Below are 7,132 nucleotides of genomic sequence, written 5' to 3' on the forward strand. Positions count from 1 at the left end.
CACAATGTTCACATTAGAGCCAAAACTGAGAGTTGACATCTTTAAATAAAATGTGTCTCCTATGAGGTGTGGGCCTACAACAAAAACTTTGAGCCACAAAAAACAACTTGCTACTCTCACAACCTTTTTTTAATCTTATGGAAAATTTTCAATACAATAGCATTTGAAGCCATTGATTCAAAACCAACAGCACATCAGGAGAGTAGTTGGAACGTTACTTCTCAAGTGACAAGGCATTGCATCTCCAAAGATATCTCCCAAAGCTTTATTTCAAGCATAAATGTGTTTGGGCTCCTCCTAGTCCTTGAGCCAGGACCTCTAAAAAACTTCTTCGAGCCTTCATTCCTAAATCCATAGGCTAGAATCTAGCAAATCTCCACCCAACCATCCTATAGATAGCCTTCCCTATATACAACCCCTTGATTGCTAGCTCCATTATAGTAGGACCCTTGTCCTAACATTACTCCCCCTTTAAAGAAGATTTTTTATTTTAAAAAACAAGAGTGAAAGATCTCACCTAGCTTTCCACACTTTACAAGGTTTTGGGTTCATTGAAAGCACTATTTGCCAACAACGTCTTAGTTGCAGGCATTATGGCATACATTCAATCCAAGATTCAATCTCTAAAGGCTCTTGAACTAAGGATACTCCTTGTACATGTTGTATTCAAAGAAGAAATTAAACGAAACATCTATAAAAAACAACCAAATATGTTTTAACATAGATGGACTCAGGTGTATGTAGTTGAGCTGAGTAATAGACCCCACGAGTCTAGTACACTCACCTAGCTATACCATAATAGTGGTTGATCCTAGTATTCTTCCTAGAATATTGCTCCCAAAATCATAATGACTACCTTAGGATCATGATCAACAACAAGTAGTGAGCCATAGCTTAGCTCATTGCTCATGTTAAAGAACTAAGTGTGTAGGGTGACATCTTGCTTGCTACCTACAGTCGATAAAGTCCATGTGAAGTACCATACACATTTGTCACTTTAATCCAAACTTTAGAATTGCCATCATATTGCATGTAGAGTTCTCTCAAAGAGAATGACCACCACTTTGTGCCATTTGACACAAAAATTGTGGCGGCACGTGTCAAATCTCAAGGAACTCTCACACTCCCCACATGTAGAGTATGTCAAAAAATAAGTCTGGATGCTTGCATTAATCTAACTCGTAACACAATTTTGTATATCTATAGCCAAAAGTTACTAAATTATATTATCTTATAGAATATTGCAATGTCATGCCCTAGATATCAAAAGACTCATTGCCCTTGCTATTGTCAAGCCTTGCTTATGCTCAATACTCTTTATCATGCTACACAACTTGTTTGATTGAGGAAGTCAAGACAATTCTTTTTGTATATAGAACCATTGTACTACAGTTAACATGCCATTGTGGAATGCATAAACATAAGATTCGATCTTAGCTTAGATCCACTTACTGCATCATAACCTCATATGAAAATTTTGTAATAAACTACATTTGAGCCAAAAAACTTTGCAAATGGTCAATAGTCTTGTAAAAGTCCACGTGGAGAGAAAATTATAAGCCATGCTTGTAATTCAAATATAACCATCCATATTATTGTTCGATGGGCTCTAATATTCTTCAAAGATCATCTACAAAAATGACTTTTGGAAAGTAGCGTGTAAGGAGAGAAGAGCACGCTAACAAACTTTCCACAAATCATGCATTATCCATTTAGCATACCGTGCATTTTTTGGAAAATACTTGAAAAGGTGATTGTATGTTGCATTGCAAAATATTGAAAAAAAAGAAAAAAATCCTACCATTTTGCAAAAAATTTGGTGTCCTATACTTCCAAAAGTGCGAAAACAAAAGAAGACCTTGACAAATTCCCTAGTGCAACTAACTAATCTATACAATTACAATGTACAATATCACCACATTTGCATTAATTATTGGTGGCAAAACTAAATTGTGCAACCATGATTGCTCTCAATCCATGGTACTCCATGTAATATTCATTGAACAAAATCTACATGTCTGATCAGTTTGGTTCATAGAATCTTGCATGAGCAAGGATAAACAGATGGATTTCTTGATTTTGAACTGCCATAGCATAATGCATTAATTGTTACATATAACACATGTGACAACATTTGTGAAACTTTCTTGACCATTCCTAGATAACGTGTACACCACAGTGAGTTATACTTCACTTCCTTGAGACATAATTTGCAACAAAACCCAATCTTGAGGGGGGTTTTATTTAGAAATCATTTTCTAGTGAGCTTTTTTCATTCTAGGCAAGCTTGTGTTTTGGACAAAATATATGGATCTTTTAATACCCAAAAACACTGAATATTATTATAGCCATCCCAAAAAGTACACAATGCAACATACAATCAATTCAAAGGCCATGTCTATAGATCTCAATTTCAAAAAAGGCACAAAGCTTCAGTCTCAAATTAATGTCATTTACTAGCTAAAGATTCAACTTATACATAGTCATGTGCAACAAGCCTTTGTAATGAGGTAGAGAAGGAACGAGTGTGAGATCTTGCAAGCACACAACACACACACACACACACACACACACACACACACATAATAGTATGAGAAATTCTCATTGTGGGATCTAACACCTTGAATTTTTTAAAGGAAAAACATGTAGGACTTGGTTTAAAACCAAAAGGCATCTCATCATGAATAAAGATGGTTTTTTCTTAGGGTTATTATAGGATCAAAGTTAAGTAGTATGCGCTAAAAAAACCACATGAGTGATTTCCCACCGCTAATTGCATGGCGGGGTCTTCCTTCATTCTTACCCCCATCACCCCACTCCTTAAGTAGAGCAACTACCACCACAACTAAAGCTTGCAAGAAATGGAGCCATCTATCTTATGCTATTTAAAAGCGTGTGTATGGAATGCATAGAGCTTACGGTTGGAAGATATACTGTTTGGCCCTTACTTCTCTAGCAAGAGCTACCTAGATATGGCTAATCAGGTCTTCGTAAAGCCTATAGTCCAAGCTATGTTGACATCTATAACAAGTGCATTCAAAGAAACCTACATTCCATAAATTAAATACTAATTAAGTTTTTGGTTTATGCTGGATGCAAGTAACATGGACAATGCTTGCATAGAATGGCAAGTTATCAACCTTCCTCACAAGGCTTCATCAATTTTCTCAACAGATGTGAAAAAATGCTCTGAAAGAATCCCCCATGAAGGTGAACTCGGATTGAAATTTAAAATATCCCAACTCATCACATATGCATGTTATAATTCACATGGGAATTATATCTCCTTCACCGCTACTTGTGTAAATGGAACTTGGTCTGATATGAGATATAAGAATGGCTTGTCTATCTCTCAAGAGCAAGCTATTTTTATTAACACATGGCTTGTAGAGAACATGATTGCCCAATGTAATGGAGACACATATAGATAGGTTAATGGGATACCAATGGGGTTAGCATGATCACCTATATTGTGCAATCTATATCTTCACTCTTTAGAATCTGACTACATCTCCTCAAGGCTGCAAGATCCCACAACTAGGCATAAGGTAGCACTACTCCAAACAACATTTAGGTTTTTGATGATATGCTACAAACGGAGGCGCGGTAGCCCTGGCACATCCACGAACTCGTAATCGAAGCTATACGCGAACAGCAAGAGACGGAGAGCGGAAGAGGGTGAGGGAGAGCACGTGCAGGCGCACCTTCTAGAGCGGAGTGCTATGCGAGCATGACGAGAGAGAAGAGAGGAGAGAAGAATACACAAACACTGGGTGCAATCTCCCCCCGTGCAAGAGTGAGCATGTCCCTCTTGAACGTATTTAATTTATAGAAAAGTTCATGCTCAAAAATGAGTTACATCCAGTTCACACTTGGGCATAAAATGGTCCTGGCTCATAAAGAGCTCAATGTAACAATTAATAGCTGTCTACATCTCAACTTATAACTAAACCATAAATACTAAGGCTTGCCACAGAAAATCCAGTGGTGGCAATTTTATTCCGAATAACTGTTATCGCCTTATTGTCCAGCATGTGCTAATCACTGATCTTCTCACACAACACCCAACAAGTGATCATATTCCACAATTCAAATTAACATTGCAATACTTCATCAAAATATCAAATATTTCACAAATATCATCAAAATATCAATTCCATTACATACCCCGGGGTTGAAAAGCAATTGTCCTCAATTGCTACCAAAACCAAACTAGCGACAGTGGTGGCCAGCCACCACTGGTAGAGTGGTCTAGTAATTTGGTGTTGCCTAGATCGACGGATCTACACCGATGGTCGTGCTGCCTAAATCGACGGATCTGCACTAATGCTGCCTAAATCAGCGGATCTGCATTTTGAATTCATGTTGCCTAAATCAGCGAGTCTACACTAGTGCTGCTTAAATCGGCGGATCTGCACTTTTAAAATTCGTGTTGCCTAAATCGGCGAATCTACACTAGAAGAGAGGCACTGCCTAAATCAGCGAATCTGTGTCTCTAGGTGTGTGGTATGCAAGTATCAAGTGATGGTAGTGCGGACTTAGCGATTGTTCAGAAATCCATTGACACTCTTCCAAAGAATGGTTTTTGTATTTTACCAAATATCTTCTGTACTGGTTTCCTCTTCGGGTAGTGGTCATGTCATGATCTAAAATTATTTCGGGAGTCAGAATTTCTTCATCGTCCTCAATGAAGGGGGGGTCAGCTGTGGTAGGGGTGTCGGGAATAGGTCCCTTGTGTGGTCTCAACAAACTGACATGGAAGGAGTTGTGTATTTTCCAATGTGAGGGAATGCCCAAGCGGAACGCATTTTCATTTATTTTATGAAGAATTTTGAATGGGCCATAAAATCTAGGGGCCAATTTCACTTTAGGATGTTTTTCTACTTTTTAAGCGTCGTTTTTCTATTCTAAGCCAGACAAGGTCGTTTTCTTTAAAAGGTGCAAGTCTTCGTTTCTTATTGGCTTGTGCAGTGTATCGTTCTTGTGCTTGTTTAATGCAAGCTGTGGCTTCTTGTAAAATGTGTGTGTGATCTCTTGCTAAAGTGTCAGCCCGCAGGGACATCAGTGTTAATAGTGGATACAGGGACAGGGAGTTTCTTGCCATAGACAATTTCAAAGGGTGCATGGTTTGTGGAGGAGTGAGGGGTGTTATTGTAAGAAAATTGAAGCATAGGGAGGTGTTGGTCCCAGTTTGCAGTATTTTCAGTGGTATAATATTGAAGAAGGTCCATAATAGTACTGTTTGTGGCTTCTGTTTGACCATTACTTTCAGGGTGAAATGCAGATGTGAAATCCATTTTAGAGCCTAAGTTCTTGGCTAGGGCGACCCAAAAATGATTGCAAAAGCGTCCATCACGGTCAGAGAGAATGACTTTGGGGAAGCCATGGTAGGGAAAGATGGTTTTGAGGAAAAGGTTTGCAGCCTGTGGTGCAGACAATGTCTTTTTGCAGGGTACAAAGTATGCTTGTTTGCTAAAACGGTCAACTATGGTCCATATCATATCATTGTGTGAGGATGTGGTGGGAAGTCCTGTGATAAAATCCATGGAGATTTGTTCCCAAGGGCCAGCAGGGATAGGGAGAGGCATTAAAAGACCATAAGACTTACCATGATGACGTTTAACTCTTTGACATATCAAACATTCTGAAACAAATTTTGTGATATCGTGCTTCATTCAAGGCCAAAAAAAATGATCTTGACATGCAGCGACTGTGGATTGAACTCCTCGGTGATCCATATATGGTGGTGCATGCATTTCAGTCATTGCTAGTTCCTTGAAGGGTGTTGTGATGAATAGCTTTTGCTGAAAATAAAGATAACCATTTGCCAATGTGTAGTGTTCATAGCGAAAACCATTATTGTGAGTTATTTCAAACCAAGCACGTGAAAAATGTGGATCGTGAGCATATGTGTTAGGCATAGAATGAAAAGATTGCACATCACTCACAGAAATGTGATTCAAATAAACATGCTTGATTTTATAGAAGACACATGAACGAGTAACAAAGAGTACATTTACTTCAGGTTTTCTACTTAATGCGTCTACTACTACATTCGCTTTTCCTGGTTGGTATTGTATCATAGGATGGAAATTTTGAATGAAACCGGCCCATTGGATATGACGGTCAGAAATGGTGGATTGAGTCAGAAGATGTTTAATGGCCTGTTGGTCAGTCTTGATTAGAACTTCGGAGCCCATAAGATAGTGTTTCCACGTGTCCAGAGCGTGGACCACGGCTAGCAATTCTTTATCGTATGTGCTGTATTTGGTTTCATATGGTTTGAGTTTTCGACTTTCGTAGGCAAGTGGGTGATCATTTTGGATTAAGACTGCGCCTATGCCTGAGCCACTCGCGTCTGTGACAACTACAAAGAAGGTTGTGTGAAGTCGGGTAATTGTAGGATGGGGGTATTTGTAAGGAGATACTTGAGAGTGTCAAATGATTTTTGTCGTGTGGGGCCCCAATTGAATGGTACTTTTTGACGAAGTAGAGTGGTCATTGGTGATGCAATGTGTGAGAAGTTTTTGACAAATTTTCGATAAAAGCCTCTTAAACCTAAAAAGGATTTTATGTCATGCATGGATTTGGGGGTAGGCCATGTTTTGATAGTGTCAATCTTTTGAGGGTCAACAGATATACCTTTTTCTAAGACTATGTGGCCTAAATGGTCAATGTGTGTTTGAAAAAATGTACTTTTGTCTGGGTTTGCAAACAACTGGTGGTCACGCAATAACTCAAAGACAATATGCAGGTGATTTTTTTGTTCGTGCTCATCACGACTAAAAATCAAAATGTCATCAAAGAACACAATAACAAAGTCTTGATAATCAAGAAAAATTTTGTTCATCATCCTAGCAAATGTGGCAGGTGCATTTGTGAGACCAAACGATAAGACAATAAACTCATAATGACCAGACTGGGTACGAAATGTAGTTTTAAAAATATCGTTAGGGTGCATACGAATTTGATGGTATCCTGATTTCAAGTCAATTTTGCTGAACAGTTTCGCTCCGCGTAAGTGATCTAGGAGGTCGTCTATACGTGGGATGGGATAGCGGTTTTTGACAGTAACCTTGTTTAATGCACGGTAGTCGATGCACATGCGAAAAGTTTTGTTTTTCTTTTGGAC

Source organism: Adiantum capillus-veneris, chromosome 2 (assembly GCF_014529385.1).
Source record: "Adiantum capillus-veneris isolate H3 chromosome 2, ASM1452938v2, whole genome shotgun sequence".
Classification (NCBI taxonomy): domain Eukaryota; kingdom Viridiplantae; phylum Streptophyta; class Polypodiopsida; order Polypodiales; family Pteridaceae; genus Adiantum; species Adiantum capillus-veneris.